This window comes from Spea bombifrons, chromosome 2, assembly GCF_027358695.1.
Source record: "Spea bombifrons isolate aSpeBom1 chromosome 2, aSpeBom1.2.pri, whole genome shotgun sequence".
Classification (NCBI taxonomy): Eukaryota; Metazoa; Chordata; class Amphibia; order Anura; family Pelobatidae; genus Spea; species Spea bombifrons.
The window spans coordinates 68,588,716-68,606,285 of NC_071088.1; the positions used below are offsets into that span (position 1 = coordinate 68,588,716).

The 17,570-nt window shown below is 39.1% G+C and overlaps 1 protein-coding gene across 1 annotated transcript in view; it reads right to left on the reverse strand.

Annotated features, from left to right (window-relative positions):
- The window catches only part of COL8A2 (collagen type VIII alpha 2 chain), a 39,961-nt gene extending 23,296 nt beyond the window's left edge, over positions 1 to 16,665 (reverse strand). The window contains exons 1-2 of the mRNA XM_053454667.1: positions 16,523 to 16,665; positions 1,659 to 1,721 (exon numbers count right to left, since the gene is read on the reverse strand). The gene's annotated coding sequence lies outside the window, so the exon portion shown is untranslated. The remainder of the gene's footprint in view (positions 1 to 1,658; positions 1,722 to 16,522) is intronic.
- Between the last annotated feature and the right edge of the window lie 905 nt (positions 16,666 to 17,570).

The window sequence follows — 17,570 nt, forward strand, 5'->3', positions numbered from 1 at the left end:
GAACTATTTCCTGGACACTACTTAAGAGGCTGCATCTGTAGGTGTGTCTAGGGTGTGGTTAGGGTGTAGCCATGGGCAAGGATTTACCAGTGACAGCAAAATCATTTGATTTAGTAAAGATAAGAAAGAGAGCTATAAAAGAAAAACGAGTAAGAAGAGGAGACACGAGAGAAAGTAGGGGAGAGAGAATAAAGGCAGACAGGAGAGAGAGAAGAGAAAAAAAAGGGAAATAAAAGGAGAGAACGAAGAAATAGAGAATGGAAGAAGAGAAATGAGTGGAGCGAGAAAGGGGAGTCAAGAGAGAAAAGACAAAAGAGAATAAGGAGAAAATAAATTAAAAAGAGACAATAGAATACAGAAATGTGAGATCAAAGAAGAGACCAAAGAGCAACGAGAGAGAGCAAAAGAGACAGCGGATGAGAAACATAGAGGAGAAAAGAAAGACAAGTAAAGAGAGTGTGAGAGAGAGAGAGCGACAAAGATGATGGAAGGTAAGAGCAGAGAAAGAATAAACGAAGGAAAGGATAGAGAAGGGATGGAAGGAGAAGAGAACATGCAGAGGAAACAGAAGATAGACAATAGACAAAGGAATGAAGAAAGAAGAAGAGAGAAAAATAAAGAGTTGGGAAAATTACAAGTATAACCAACTGAGTGGCAACTTTTGAACCCCAGCAGCTTCATTAGAAAAAGAAAATACAACTAGTACGAAAAACAGCAAATTGTTTTGTGCTCCAGATCATTTCAATTACCCTCTTCTTACCACAGAATCTGCAGACACGACCTAGAGTCCACAGTCTACAAATGTCCAGCACACCACATTCACACCTCAATACTGTAAGCTACCTCCTGTGCATTAGTGCAAGCCTGCAACCAATGTCTACTCTCTCCCCTATCCAGTGTGAATGTCATCTCTCTCTCTCTCTCTCTCTAAAGGTGTCCCACTGCTTTCCAGGGTCCTATTAAGTGTGGACGCTTTCACATGATCAAAGCCTGCCTAGTTAGCCCCCTGTGGAATGTAGACTCACATGGCCATTGACCCAGCATCTCCTGGACACCTGTACAGGTGGCTACACTTGCCTGCCATGACCACATACTGGTTTGATTACAGACTATGAATTTGCTGGAAGGGGAATTATTTGATTATTGTTCTAATAGTGCAGGACACTGCAAATTGATTTTGCAACTGTAACCCTTCTTATCACTGTTTAACCTTTCCATACAAATCAAGGTTTTCCTCTTAATTATTTTTATAACCTTGTTAACATACCGTATATCTGCCCATATTGTGCTCCTGGTTGCCAGTTAACTTCATGCCAGTATAATGATATAAACCAAGTAATCTGTCTAACACTATGTCATATGTCCTCAGTTCTGTTCTTCATTTTGTTTGCCCACTAAGATACTTATGTTCCTATGACAAATTTCTTGATAAAATGAGTTATATGCTGAGATATCCCAGTGACTGTAACATACAATTTCCCATTCAACTTCGCCTTCCTGTCCACCAAGTATAATCGAATTAATAAATGGGCAGAACAGATGGGCCAAATAGTTCTCATGTGCTGTCAAATAAATTGTGTAAGATTATACTATATTTCAAACATAGAGATTTCTAGCAAATGAGAGAATCTTTGAAAGTTGGGTTTTCTTGGTTTTACCTGGTTTTATCACCTTGTAATCCAGTGCTGATTTCTTCGTACTGAAGCAGGCTGGATACAGATCTGTGGGATTAAGAAGACGCTGGGTTAGGAACCTGAATTGAGAAATCATGTTTTAAGAATGTGTGGCTTATGTCCAGTTATTCATTCAGTGTGTGTGAGTATGGGTAATATACATATCTTAATAGAGGCTAATAGAATTTCAGACAGCTTGTGTAATTTTTTTTTATTTTATTTTTTGTGTGTGATTTCTAAGCAATTTATTTTCACAATGCTTGTAAAAGAATGTCTTTTCTTGCAGACTTATGAGACAAAACACATATAGCTTTCTTAAATCCCATCAAGAAAGATTCAATATCAAATAGCTTCATCTATTGTCTTAGCTTCCAGAACTAACATAGCTGACAAACCTTCCCAAAGAGACAGAGCCAGATTTGGTCTAATGTAGTGGTCCAGGTTATTATCTAATTAATATTTCCTTTTTATTATTATTTTATTATTGTTAATAATCACGATAATAAAAAATCCCGATAATAAAAAAATAAGGGCTAGCATTGCAACGTTATCCATTAAAATGTTGGTAAATATTATGTATAGAACACGGTATGGTATGGTTAGCCAACGGGTAACATAGTGCCATGATGTTAGGACAGCATCAGAATTGTGCTTATTGCTAGTGAAGCACCGGGGGCTTGAAGTTCCACAATGGCTAGTGCTGTCAGCTAGAAAATACTCTATAAATATACGATTTGGCAGTCATACATAAAATCCAAACTTGTTTATAAAAGTGATTTTTTTTTTTCATTATTCATGTTGTCTCGTGTTGGACCAAAAACAATAGTTCGGCTGCAACTCCCATAGAACCTGCCAGGGGGTCACAGCTGCCAAACCCAATTTACAGTTAAAGATTGGTAAAGATTAAAAAAAGACACCCCCACCACACAGTGTTTGCTTCTAAAGAGATCATGTACTTGAATGCACTATAACACTTGGTTTATAGAACATCTAATTTAAAAGGAAAATGATTTTCGTAGCCTATTGCAGTAACACATTTTTGGGATGAGTTCTCAGGACTCATAGACAAAGCATAAAAACATGGAAATGCATTTGCAGCCCGTGATGTGTCCGGGAGAGACCACAACACACAGCTAAGTTACTCTGGAAAATTCTGGAATTTCAATCAGCATGTAAAAAAAAATCGAGGACTTTGCCTTTTTTTTAACTTCCCTCTCGGCTTGTGGAAAGACGCATCAATTGCCAAAACCTATACCGTGTTCTTCTGGAACTCGTTTTTGTAGGACAAAAAAAAAAAAGAAAAGAAAACCTTCTCTTCTTCCAGAGCCCACGTTTTAAAGAGAGGAGCGGTTTTCATGTCAGAAGCAAAGACGTGGGAAATTGTCCCAGTTCGGAAATGCCTGAGTAATTATTTCTTTTAGCAATTTGCAAGTGAAAAAAATCCCAAATTTTTCTGCTATTTCTTTGTTTTGTCTATGTACTGTCCCTGTACTGCACTATTAGTCTTGTGCATACCTCCCAACGCCCGCTCCTCAGGAAGGGCAGTCCCTTTGTGGGGCCTTAATCCCTCTGTCTCGCTTTCCTCCCCTGATGGCCTTCTTTGCTATGAATGTTTGATGGGTATAGGTGAATCAAAATGTTCTACAGACGTAAAAGTCCCAGTAAATTAAATTGTGCAAATAAAATATATTCGTCTTCTTCTAAGTACCTGTGAGCTTGTGTGGTTGAGATATGCTTATGAATTCAGCTCCTAGGCCTAGTTTCCAATGAAGACAATAAAGACAAATCCCAGATGAACATGCCCTCTAAATTATGAACGCTAACAACTTTGACCACTTTGGAATGTGCACCTCTTTACATAGTAATGAAAATATAATATCATAAATATATACGGTATATCATCAAAATACGCTGACAAAATTATTTTCAGCCCTGTGCAACAAGGCTTTTGCTTTCAATGCAGTCGTTATTGCTTAAATTGCCTGCAACGTTCCTTAATTCTTGAACATGGGTCTCATTTCCCCATAATTAAGGTCATTTCTTATAAACGAACTTGAATCCACAGTATAGTCAGGCTTAATTAAACCAAGAGGGAATTCCAATCATTTCAATGATAGATGAATGGCTCCGCTGAAGATTCTTAGACTGGAAACACAAGGAAAGGTTTATGGGCAGACTGTTCGAGCAAGTAGGATCGCAAATGACTTCTGTGATGTCATCAGCCTATTAGAGGAATAAATTAAAAAATGCTGGTGTGCCACAACAAACAATGGATTAAAGGAAGGCCAGGGGCTTATTTTGGACCAGAAGCTGCTGGTCTATCAGTTTTCCTTCCCAGTCTAGTTGTGATTATATAGCCGTGATGCCTCTCCAGATAACGCTTCACGAAGGGTAATAGCTACAACCATGACTGCAATCATGAACATAGTATATGTGTTTGAAAGGCCACCTATTCTACCTTAATATAATACTTAATACCGTATTGGCTCGGATATAGGCCGCCCCCGTATATAGGCCGCACCCTAAAAGTTTGGTGCTTCTTTAAAAAAGCACCAAAAAAACATGCTGCCACTCTGTCCCCCCCCGAGATATGCTGCCACTCTCCCCCCCGAGATATGCTGCCACTGTCCTCCTCCCCCCACCCCGAGATATGCTGCCACTGTCCTCCTCCCCCCACCCCGAGATATGCTGCCACTGTCCTCCACCCCCCACGCCGAGATATGCTGCCACTGTCCTCCTCCTCCCCCCGAGATATGCTGCCACTGTCCTCCTCCTCCCCCCGAGATATGCTGCCACTGTCCTCCCCCGCCCCCCGACTTACCAGAGCAGACTCCCGGGTGTCTTGCGGGGCTGGTGGGGGACATCTACGCAATACCCGTATACAACTTCCGGTGCCGGAACTCAGCGGATGTGCCGGCACCGGAAGTTGTATACGCGTATTGCGTAGATGTCCCCCGCCGGCCCGCAAGACACCCGAGAGTCTTCTCTGGTAAGTCTTGGGGGCAGAGGTAAAACGCATCGTGTGGAAGGTCCGCACAATGCGCTTAGACAACCTCTCGTGCCGGCGCCCCCCCCCACGTGAAAAGTGCTGGCAGGGGAGGCTGTCTGAGCACATCCGAGAGTAGGATACAGGTCCCCTGCTGACTGAATGTCCCGGGCGTCGGGCGTTAGACCCCGAATATAGGCCGCACCCCCACTTTAAAGACTTAAAGTGGGGGAAAAAGTGCGGCCTATATTCGGGCCAATACGGTATATTTTCTTAAGTGACACTTCCATCACATATATGCATCATAGTGTGTTGCCACATATTTTAGTCTCAGTGCCATAAACTTTTAGGAACCCTTAAAGAATTACAGGTAAACTTGGTTTAGCCTCAAAAAAATAAAATAATGAATAAGAACATATACTTACCGTTCAAATGTTGGAGTCACTTAGCTTTTTTCATGAAAAACAAAGAAATTTCCAGCGGTGTAACATTGTGAAAGGGTTTTCTAATGATCAATTAGGCTTGTGAACTTGAACTTGGATTTGTGAACACAATATGCCATTGGAACACAGGAGTGATAGGAGTGATAAAGTGCCTCTGTACCTCTATGAATATATTACATTAAAATCCAGCAGTTTCCAGCTAGTCATTTACAACATTAATGATGTCTACACTGTATTTCTGATCTGGTTCATGTTGATTTAATAAACATACATTTGCTATTCCTTCAAAAACAAGGGCATTTCTAGGTAGCCCCAATCTTTCTAATGGTGGTATATGTCCTATTTCTGTAACAATTGAAACAATAGTAGTAACATCTAATATTTGTTCCATGTTTTTGGCCTGAATATATGAGTCTTGTTACCCAAATGTATGTAAAAAAATAAAGTTTAGTCTATAATGGATATTTTATATTACAAGAGCCCCCCTAGGCGGAACAGCCCCTTTAACGTACTTACAGAGTACCTTAATATGCATTCTTCTGTAGTGGGGGTGTCAGAGACACTAAACTGTAGGTGGGAGGCGCTATTTGCACCCCCATCACAAGGCATTTGTCGAGTGTGCCGAGTGGACTGCTCATAAATGTATTGAAATCACTATACAGTTTTACTTCCATTCCACCATTTAACGTACATAGATGCGAGTGTAAGAAGTACAATGAAAGTTCAAATAAACATGTACAAGTTATGGAAAGTATGCGAAAAGGATACTTTTACTACTACAAGTAATGTTGGATTTCTTGAGAAGGCGGGTTATAGAAGAGTATATTTGAATCTGGAGATTGAATTTCAGCGCTCAGGCAAGCTTCAAAGTTTAAAGATGCTTGTCCTTTAAATCACGCTAACAGCTTTCAAAACCCGAATTTTATTTCGACTAGGTACAGCATAATAGCATAAATATTCTATAAATTACTACTTAAACGGAAGAAACGGAGGGGGTTGTGCTAACAGAGACGGCCCTGGCAATATACTTTAAATGTCTAGGAAACCAATGGGGTTAACAAACCCATGCCATACCAAACCGTACAGCTAACTCCATGGTAACTCTAGAGTAAACAGAACTAAACTTCTAGTTCATGCAAAGATTTCTCTTGGCAGGCCGGAGATTATACGATACTCAATGTGGTTTGGGGTCACTGACCCATTCAGTGTTAAAGCCTGGTTTCCACACTGTACTTGGCTATCACTTGTAAGCTTCAGACAGCGACTTTGTGTTGTAAATCCTGTCCAGTTTGTACAGATAAATATCATGTTATTGTCGGAGAAGACATAGCCATTCAATCTGCCTGCAGGGTAACGACAAAAAAGTAGAACAGGGCTCCCCATCATTCTTTCTAGAAAAGGAGAAAGCCCGCTGTTTAGCATAAGGTATTTTTGTACATCTCCCTCCCCCTTTCTTAGAAGTTAGGAGCCTGTGGTTTGGATGAAAGAGAACATTTCAAGTATATTAAAAGAAATAAAAAAAAAATATTGGGATAAAATGGTTTACGAAAGAAATCGAGAAAAAAATGTATCTAGATTTAGTGGCCTAAACTTGGATGGCATCCCTGTTATTGTAAAGCATACTTTAGTGCTTGGGTGCCAGACAGGTCTTAAATGTACAAAATATACTTTCCCATGTATTATAGCTTGAAAAGTGCTCGAGAAATGAGAATGGCGAAACCAAACCAAGACATAACAAGTTTCCTGCTAGTGAATTTGCCATTCGCATGTTAAAACTACTTTGTACGTAACTGAAGAGGTCATATTATGGTCCATTTTCAGTGTAACGTCAAAGGGGCACAACTGTAATGAGCCCAACGTTCGTATGGAATATTTATCTGCACTATGGATCTGATCAAACCATTAAACTGAGCAAGGGAAATCATCCAGAACCGAGGATGCTTTTCACACAGAATTTTTGTTTTAGAAAAATTACAAATAATTTGTGGGCCAGGCTTAAAGAGCAATCCCATAGGTTATTATGTTGCTAATTTACAAATATTACCCCTGCATCCTTTTTCACACATAACCCCATTTAAAACAAACCAAGCTGGATTGATGGATTTGCAATTACATATGATTACTATAAATTTCAAAAATGCTAAACATTTTACATCACAGATATATACATGACACCTAGAAAATGCTTTTACGCAGTCAGCAGGGGAATGGGTTCCATTAGGAGGGCAATACATTATTTCAAAGCAGAAAAATACATGTTTCATTGTTGGGTTTATCATAGACAACAGGTTATGTTCACTAAAAGTCAACTTTATGTCCCTGCAAATAGACAAATTTTTTTTATAATTTTAATTGGGCATTTTCTTTACACCCAAAAGGCTGGAGAAAAATCAAACCAGCCTAGTCAAGTGCTTTTCCCTTATAATTTTGGATTTAGGGGATCTACCCAGTTAATCGGGCACTCCAGTCATCATATGCATATGGTAGCCGAGAGGTCCCTTTAAATGTCTGGTGTGTCCCTTTTGCAAATGCATAGGCATATCCTCCAGAATCCCCTCATATGCCCCTCTCCAGCAATATTTCATGCAGGAGATGTCTTCGACACTTCTCCATGCATGTGATATACTAACAACAGTACCACAGAACAACCATCAACTCACTAATGCTTGTGCTTGACAAGTGTAGTAATTCCGTGTATCGTTGCATTTTATTTTGATATTATTTATACCAACAAATCCTCAAATTGCTAAAATTATTTTAAAACATGGAAAGAAGATATGCGGCATAAACAGAGTTAACCCCACCAGTGTGCAAAACCTGATCAATTATTGTTACTTTTTTTTTTTCCTTTTTGGCAGACTGGTGCTCTCTGGTTTGAATTAAAAGAAAACAGCAGCAAAATGAGGCTTTATTGTAGCTCGGAAAGGACCAGCTGGGGGAAAGCCAAAATAAGCAACTGGTTACTTCTGTAAAAGAAAAATAACCTCTACATTTTCTGTATTCTTTTGTATTAAAAAATAGCTCCCACTTTTTTTAGGGGGGAACCCAACACAAGGCCCGTTGTTGGAGAAACAAGAAAAGAACATATTTTTGCAAATTCTGTGTGTGTCATTTAATTGGGGAGTTGGTCATGTTTCCTGTACAAAGTCAGTAATAGGCTCAACTTAGTGTGGGGAGCATAGTGTCTACCCAAAAGGGTACTACAGTCAGGAGGTGAGGGCAGAGCCAACAACTAATAGATTATCAAAACTGAAAATACACAATAAAGAACTATATGGTCCAACATGTATACTCAGCTTTAGGTAGCTAGGGAATTCTACACTGCTGAATTTACCACAAGGTAACTTACCCAAAAATGTGCAGCCAACAACTAGTCTTACAAACATTAACACAACCGCTCAATTATCCACTTGCTAACTTGGTGGTGGTAACCCCCAGCCATGCACCCTTGGAGGCTGCCGCCTATGGACACAACTTAACAACAGCTCGAGAACTCCATGCTGGCTAACCCTGGCCTTGTTGCAGAAGTCATAAAAATGTTCTCATTTTTGTGATGGTTGTGTTGTGTATATGAAATGTGTCTCTATCTCCTATTGCACACAAGGGTGATGATATGTGCGACAAGGACAGCATGCTTCTTGCTTTTTAGTTGTTAAGCTAGGAAAACATAAACTAGAACATTTCAAATATCCAACCAACCATGCCCAAGGTATGGGATTTTTTATATGTGGGGTACTCGTCACTACTGATGCCATCCAGGAAAATTTATGGCTGGGGTCTGGGACTAGAAACACTGGGCCTCTTTTGACCATGGATTGTGTCAAATATCTGCCAACCCTTTATTTTTAATAATGAGCAGAAAATCCACTGTCATTTAATGTTGCTTGAGACAATCATTTTAAATGGTGGTGGAGCTACCGAGGTAACTTTTTATTTTGTCTTATTTTGCGTCTTATATTATTGTTCTAAAGGTCACATACAAAAAGATAGAAACAGAACAGCACTCAGAGACATATTTGAATCATTTCTGACAATACCCAACTTGGGTGGATCATATGGTGCCTCATATGTGCCTTAAACATATTGGTTCTTATCCACTTATGTCATCCAACCTTCTTTCCGTGGTAACTGCAAATGATTCATACTGTATGTCAATGTCAACCATTCACGGTAAACGACTTTGTTTGCTTCTATGTGAGAGAAATATATGAATTTACGTCCTGATCCTTTATTAGTGTTCGTTAAATTTTCAAATGATGTTGTTTTTTGAACAATTAAAAGCACTCATCTAATCCTTCTCTGAGACAGACATCAAAGTACTGCCTTACCAAGTTCATTAAATCTAAAACCCAGAGAATTTCTGAAGGCATCTAACTTCATTATAACATGAATGCATTCTGTCACTCAATGAATACATGAAATAAACCAGTACAGAAACTATTTTAACAAAGTGTCTATGATGTCAACTTATTGAGACACAACTGAGAACTCCAACTGACACAGAACACATACAGGGTCTATACTGTATGACGTGAGTCACTTCTTGTGGAATTTATAAGCAATGTTGAGCTGTTCTTTTCCGCTATAAATAGGTGTTAGGTCCCGTAGAGGGCAGTGGTGGAGGGTAACATAAATAAAATAAAATAGGGAATATAAATTCTTGTAATCACAGACTAATATTCCCATCATATTCAGTCACAAACCTTCATAATCCCTAATGTGCTAGCTTTGTTGAGGTTAAAAATGCCTACTAAAAGGGACCGACGATTAAAATTCTCATGTGATGGGCCTACTGGTTCTTATCTGCCGTCACTTTATATGTTTCTATGTTTCTATGTTTTAGCCAACCATCATAGAATCTCAATGTGCTGGGACTGAGCACCTACTATGGGCCACACCAGTTACACCCTTCTATAGCTAATTAGCATCCTGTAGAAGTGCAACTTTCTTTGGGTTTTGTACCTAGATTACAGCCAAACCTCACTCCATTCTTAATACAGATATTCATTTAAGCTGTATACCCAATCATGTTTTATTTGGTCAGCAATAGTGTTGGTTTTTCTCCTGTGCCATGGCATAAAATATAAGGTACTAAAACTTTACAATTATTGTTTGGAACTCCTTTGACCTGTATACGCAGCTAACTTACTCTGCTGGTAGCTGTCGATTGTCTTCTTGCAGGCAGCAGTACCAGATCTGCTCATGCATGACAGATACTATGAAAGTGTGCACAAGCATTTGGGACATACAATAAATTCTAAGACAGTACAGAGAATGTAGGTACGTGTTCAGCCAACTCAGCAAAAAAGAACCATAGAAGTACTGGGTACATGCATTCTTTACATTAGTTAGACCCCATTATCCAAAGATTATCCAAATGTTCCATGTATTCATGGTTAAAAGGGAAATCTAGTCTCCCTAATGAAAAAGGCAAATTGGGTACATTTCCTCAGAATACACAAAAAAGTTTCTTTGTGAAGACTTCAAATACAGATTGCATGCAGGATACAATATAATGACCACGGCGAGTCTGTGCATGGCCTTCATACAGTTAATTTCTATAGCCCCTACCTTCTCTGACTGCCTGTTTTTTTCTTTTCTTTATATGATACAGCACCTAATGCACAATAAGCCCATTTACATTCCGACTGCATTCCCCGCGTAAGCACCGTGGATTTTCCGGGCTTTATAAAAATATGAAAAGAATGTTTTTAATGAAATTAAGTCTTCTGAGCCCGACCGTTTCATAAAAGACTAATTTGGAGGTGAACACACAGCCCAGACAAATCAACACAAAGTCATTTTTCCCTTCAGGGACATCTCACAAAAGAATGTAACAGGAAGGTGGAGGAGTGGTCTTTAGGTAGGTTATTGGCCTCAAAAGTGGGAGGCTGGTGTAGCACAGCAAACCTGTGGTTTATGGATAGTGGAGTGACTTTTCTTGAAACCCATAAACAGAATGTAACCTGTTTGGTTTATGTCCATAAAAACAGTAATGGAAAGCAGTTATTCCATTGCGTAGACATTCATTCATGCTAAATTCTCTCTTGTCTCTGTTAATGTTTTTTTTGGGGGGTTTGACCACCATACTGGCACTGAGAGGGCTGAAGAAGTTGTTTTCAACCATACCCGCCTCAAGAAGCTAGTAACAATATATCACATTTTACTCTAATGTACCCCGTCGCAAAAAGCTTAAGGACAAATTTAGCCTTTCATACACCGATACATGTTTTAGTGATAAAAGTATAAACAAATTGGATTATTTATCTGTGATGTTAACATACATTACGAGGTAATGTGATTTACAACACTCCCAACGATGCTGTTCCATCTACTCTGACTAAATGCCAGATTAGACACATTATTCCTAGTAGTCTTGAATGCCCAAACCTATAATGATAATTGGTTAATCATGTAAAAGTTTGTCTCATTCATATTTCTGGCCAGGATCTATTATTGTCATATGACAAAAAAAAGCAAGTACTGATAGGTTGTTGCCATAGAAACTGTAAATGTTTCTTAGAAATGTTTTGAGTTGTTTAAAGTGATTAAGCTCTCAAAACAAAGAATCAAATGACATATAAGACAGTGTCATTAATGTTTTGTGTAAGTAGAAACAGCATCATTATGTGTAAACGGTTGTAAATGTTGTATAAAGTGGGGTTCTGCCCTGGCCTCACTAAAGGCAGCTCACACCCCAAATACCTTTCTATCCGCCTATCTGTTGACAGGAGAGATCCACAACTAGCTCCCTCTAGTGACTTCACGCTACACAGTGCAAGGATATGTAACAACTTAGTGAATAGGCCCTCAGGCAAATCAGATTTGTATCTCTGGCTGTTTATTGTAGTCGGCAGTGTCACTTTGGAGGATGCCTGTGGCCCCTGCTATAACAGCCATCTCTTGGACCCTTGACAGGACAGACCAGAAGACCTATATGTCAGGGGCACAGATTTCTCTTCCCTGCTCTCTTGCTTGTTAGAGTAATATACAGTATATAAAAGTCTGTCCAAGCATGCTAAGTCCTCATTCATTCTTTTCGAAGAGCGACATGAATCATCAGGGAAGAGTGACTGGCTCAAGTTTTGTGTTCCTTCCTAGCTGACTACAAGGGACCATTCACATGTAAAAACGCACCCCATTGTTCTGCTTTTCTTATTTTATTATACATTGTATCTAAACCCTGGTTAGTGTCTTCATTCAACATATCGTCACTGGGAATAATAATCTTTATCAGCCACAGGACTGGACTACAATGTTTTACTTTAACATTTTGACTGAGCAACTGACTTTGTCATAAATAAGAAACATGATCCTCATTCTGTGCGACAGATAAGTGGTTATTTTGGTTTAAACAGAGTCTAGGCTGTACATCACATTGAGGCTAAAATGACCTTCATAACCATTCTCTTGTCCATGGTACTGATGTGAATGATAAGATATGCAAAGTCTACACATCTGCTTGTCTATTTCGTGTGCCATTAAATAACACCATTTAAAAAAAGGTGTGCAGTTACAATGCCTGAAACACAGTATATCAATGTAAATCATAAAATTATGTTTATAAGTAGCGTCGGCTTATCTTTCTAACAGACTTCTTTTAAGTCTGCTATTAAATATGAATAAGCCATTTTCTTCAATCTTGATCTTACGTTAAAATGTCTTCATAGGCAACTTTAACACTCTGGTCATCTCTTGAGTGTTTCTTAGTAAATATCAGTTGGTTAAGATAAATGAGTGGTTTTGAAAGTAAAGGGCTATGTTAATTATTTAGCAAGTAATTATTTGTAAGTTATATTATTAAAGTTGTAAGAATTATGTCTACTTTCATTAAGTGAGCTGGTGGAACAAATTGTAAGCTCACAAAGCAGTGCTCCCTTCTCCTTATGCACCACAATGTCTTAACATGTGTCAATTGTATATTGTCAGTATTAACATTATTGCTAATTTCCACTGCACTCTATTGCTCTACGGAATCTTTTGTCATTCTATAAATAATATGACTATGCAAGCCTACAAAAAGGCTGTGGACTATGACGTAGAGAGTACAGCCTACTTGAGTTTTTTTAAACGAGCAGAATTTTGAGTGGAATTGTCATCACCTTACAGGGAAAGAGAGACACCAGTGCGGTGTAGTGGATTAGAGCAAAGTGGGTCTCCCATGTGGGCTACTTCATGGATGTGTCTACATCAAGTAGTTTGGGCCCTTATCATATTGATCGTGTCTAGAAATAAGTCACATCATGCTTCTCTAAAACAGTATTGTGATTTTGCTTGTGTAAATAATTGCTCCAGTTGTTTCATTCATAAAAGGTCTTGTTTCGTTATGTTACTTTATTTGTTAAATATCTTATAATTGACATCTCCATATCTCCAGCAAAAAAACAATAAACAAATCAACACCAGCCAAAAACAGTTTTGGAGTGCTTTAAAAACAGCACAGCAGAGAGATTTGTTGAACACGGAAATAGTTATGAGAACATATCATGTTACAATACAGCTGGCAGTCCATTAATGCTTAATATTTTGAGACTGATAAACAATGATATAATGTTATATAAAATACACATGGATAGATTTTTTACAAAAAGTTGCATAAGGCACCGCCCTAGAACACCTATTGTATAAGGATCTCCATAAATGGGGAAGGAGTGGCAACATGAAAAGTCACCTAAATCTACTCATGTAGGTCACCCTTCATCTGCTGTAAGAGGTCCCCTACTTGAGACAACCTTAGGAGTATTTTATAGAAAGTCTCATATTTATTAAGTGGAGACAGAAACTCATAGCTGAAAAATGCACCAATTTGCATGTATTGGTTAAAAAAAGGAGTGGGGCACATTGAGAAATAGGCAGCACATATGTAAGAGTGAGTGGAGCCATCACTACTGCATACCATTGCCTGCCACTTACTGCCAAGTAGACCCCATTATATAGGGCGGCATGCTGGAGCCGAGCACTGCTACCAGGCGCTCATGTCAGCGTGTTCAGGATACAGACCTCCTAGGGCACTAGTAAACCTTGGTAGCTTTCCTGCTGTTGTGCAGCTTATTTTCCAATGATACTGTGACCATGGGAGCTGCAATTCCACAATGTGGCCTAGATGGTGTTCGTTTGATGAATCTTTTTCTAAAGTATGCAATACCAAGTCAGATTCACTGATCTCTGAGTAAAATAGGTCTGCTCTGACCAAGGCTTTAGAAACATGGCAAGGTAGGAGCTGGGCAAAAACAGTTGAGGGCCACATCTTATGACCTCAATGAATACAATGACCTAAACAAATCACACATCAACACTAAAAACAAATTTATATCATTGCTTATTTTTTTATTGAAAGTATCACTGTAGTAAATCCTCATAAAGTGTCTTTATTTTACTTATACAGGTCCCAGCACATCCAGAGTTAGTGATATTACATGCTGAGCTGTGACATTTCAAGTTTGCTGTCCCCAGGATTCCCCTATCTCAGCCCATACCACTCCAGAGCCATGAAGTCACTGCCAGACTGCTGAGAACACCTCCTTCCACATCCTGGCCAAGGCTGCCCTGACCCTCATCCAAAGCACGTGGCAGCCAGAATAGCAGCAGGGCTCTGGGACAAACAACCTAACTTTTTATATCATCACATTTCCACTCTGTCGGCCCAAAAAAATCTGTTGTCTTCATTTTTCTTTTTCTCTTTCACCTTACAGCTTCTATTCCACAAAGTATATTAAGCTTTTGTATGATTCTCATACCTACAAGTATTGCGTGTATTCCTTTTTCACTTTTTTGTGTATTTATAAATACACACACACACACACATATATATATATATATATATATATATATCGTGTGATTAAGTCTCATTTGCATTGTCTGTCATTATTGTGTGTGTTCTGCGTCTGCTCATGTTCATGCATGTCTCTCCCTTGTGTCTCTCGGTTAGTTGTGGTCACGAGGCCCTATAGAAACTGAAGTATAGAACATGGAATCCATGTGTTGCACTGCAAAGGTTAATAGAAGAGATTTGAAACTGTGCTGAATAAGTTGGAAAGTAGCACAAAGAGTGGCCAGTGTATTCAGATTAAGGGAAAAGGTGGCATAAGCTGCTTTCGGAGGATCAGCCAGACTCCTTTTAACTGTATTCACTTCTAGTCTGCCTAGTGGCAGCACAGTTTGCACCTCACATGCCCAACACGTTTGTCACATGAATTTGGTAACCTTTAGAAACATCCCTGTTAACTAAGCCTTAGTAAATACTTCCCAAAGCAACTAACCTACCTCCACTGCTACATGAGTTCCTACTTGTTTCCATACTTGTGTTTGTACCTTACCTCAGCTGACAAGCACTAAATCTTTCCATATATAACGGTTGTTTAACTGAGTATTCCATTCAGGCTTTATTACATTCTGAACTTATTGGGGAAAGTAGGTAATTTGACTCCCCGCCCCCAAAACAGCTACAATAACAACTATAAATTGCAGCGTAATATACGTAGGATATAATGTCATATAATAGGTAATAATGCATTGGCATTAGGTCGTATCCACATATACCTCTAGTCACCAAATAACAATCAGAAAACTCACATCTCCACCTAATACACAGACATCAGGGGTATGTACCTCTCACATCCTCCTAATAGACAGATGTTGGGGCTACCTACCTCTCAAATCCTAACAGAGAGACATCAAGTGTACCTACCTCCAACCTTCTCCTAATACACATACATAAGGGACATATGCCTGTCACATCCTCTAATTTCACAGACATCAGGGACACATCTCTCTCACATATTTCTAATGTACAGACATCATTTCATTCTAACACACACCATCAATGATACATTGATCATTCAAATAAACACCCAACATCACCTTCTCCTAACACACATTTTAAGGATACACATCTCTCACCTCTTCCAAATATATAGATATCAAGGATACACAAACACCAACTCACACACCTCTTCTCTTTAGGCACACATTTCCTTCTAATACCAGAGGCACATATTCCCTACATTTCTGAATAATACTCAACGCACACAGACAAAAGCCCATCTACTCATCTCTTACCTGGAATTTAGAACCAAATCTCAAATCCAGTCAAGGCAGCAACAGGCTTTGTCTAAAACACTTCAAGGACTTTTACAAACCTTGACACAAACACTGGTGTACTTGAAGATAAAGTACTGCCTATCCCTACACTGATGTGTCTGCATCCTCACATGGAGGATCTCAGGTGCACCTGCTGTTGTAGCTGATGAAATCATTAATATCTGTAAGACATTGAGTTCCCTTTTTCAGATCTCAACAGAAATCATCCTAATTCCCATGAGTTTTTTTTTAATCAAGTTATAGTTACATAGTTTAAGTATACAATTAAAAAATATTTTGTATTTCGAATAAGTTACAAAAGTTACTCAAATAAATCTTACCTTTATGCTTCCAGATTGTGGGAAGAGGTTGCTAACCCCAATGCCTCTTTTCAGAAGAAGACAACTGTTTCTCCTGAGGAAACAGCTGGATGGCTTCTGCACCTTGCAAGCACTGAGCAGCCAGCTGTGCAAAGCACCACAGAGCTGAGCTTTACATGTGAGTATTTAGGATGGGTAAACTCTCTTTAAGACAGAGGGGTGGGCCTGTAGAAGGAGAGAGAAGGGGGGGGGACCTGGAGGTTTTAAGTGAAATCCAGCCCCTTAGATTATTTTTCAAATTCACAGAAAAAAAAGTGTATTTTTCAATTTCTTTCTTTTTGCTGTTTCTTCTTTTAAACATGAGGAGGGTGTGATGTTGGGGGTGGGTGGGATTGGAATGAAAGAAGGACTCATTTGGGAGGAATTGATGACATTGCCCATGGTGTAATACTAGTTGGAACATTTAATATTACTCTTGTATAACACAAGTAAGAAAGAAGAAAGCAGTGCATTGCAAGTAAAGTTTTAAGCGTAAAGTCCAGGGTTTGCGTAGATGTTTTTGTCATTACATATTTTACTTGAGATCATTTTGCTAAAGTATAATCACACAGAGAAGAGAATAACTGGTAAGAGCTTCTCTCTTAATGCATAAAAGGTAAGAAAATAATTTTTGTGTGTCAACGAAACATGCATTTCAGGGACCATGTGTGTCTTAATATATGAGGTAAGAGTTTTCTGGGATTGGAATTTTACCTTTAATGCAATATGGCTGTTTTTACAGGTCACAAATTCAGCACTGATTTTCAGCAAGTCACTCCTGGTTGGCAATCTGGCCCCATCTTTGGACAACCTGGCAATGGTTGCAGTTAAAGGACATCAGTGTTTGTCTATAAATTTGCCTGGGCTCCTATCACCTATCCAGCACCTATCAGATCTTAGTTTGTATGAGTTATCAGCGGGCAAGCAGGAAACATAAGTCGATGTAGCAGGCCCAGCCAGGTCATGAGGTGCACTGGGCAAATATTGGTGGGCCGGTGCACTTTGTGCCTTCCAGTTACCATAAGTGCAG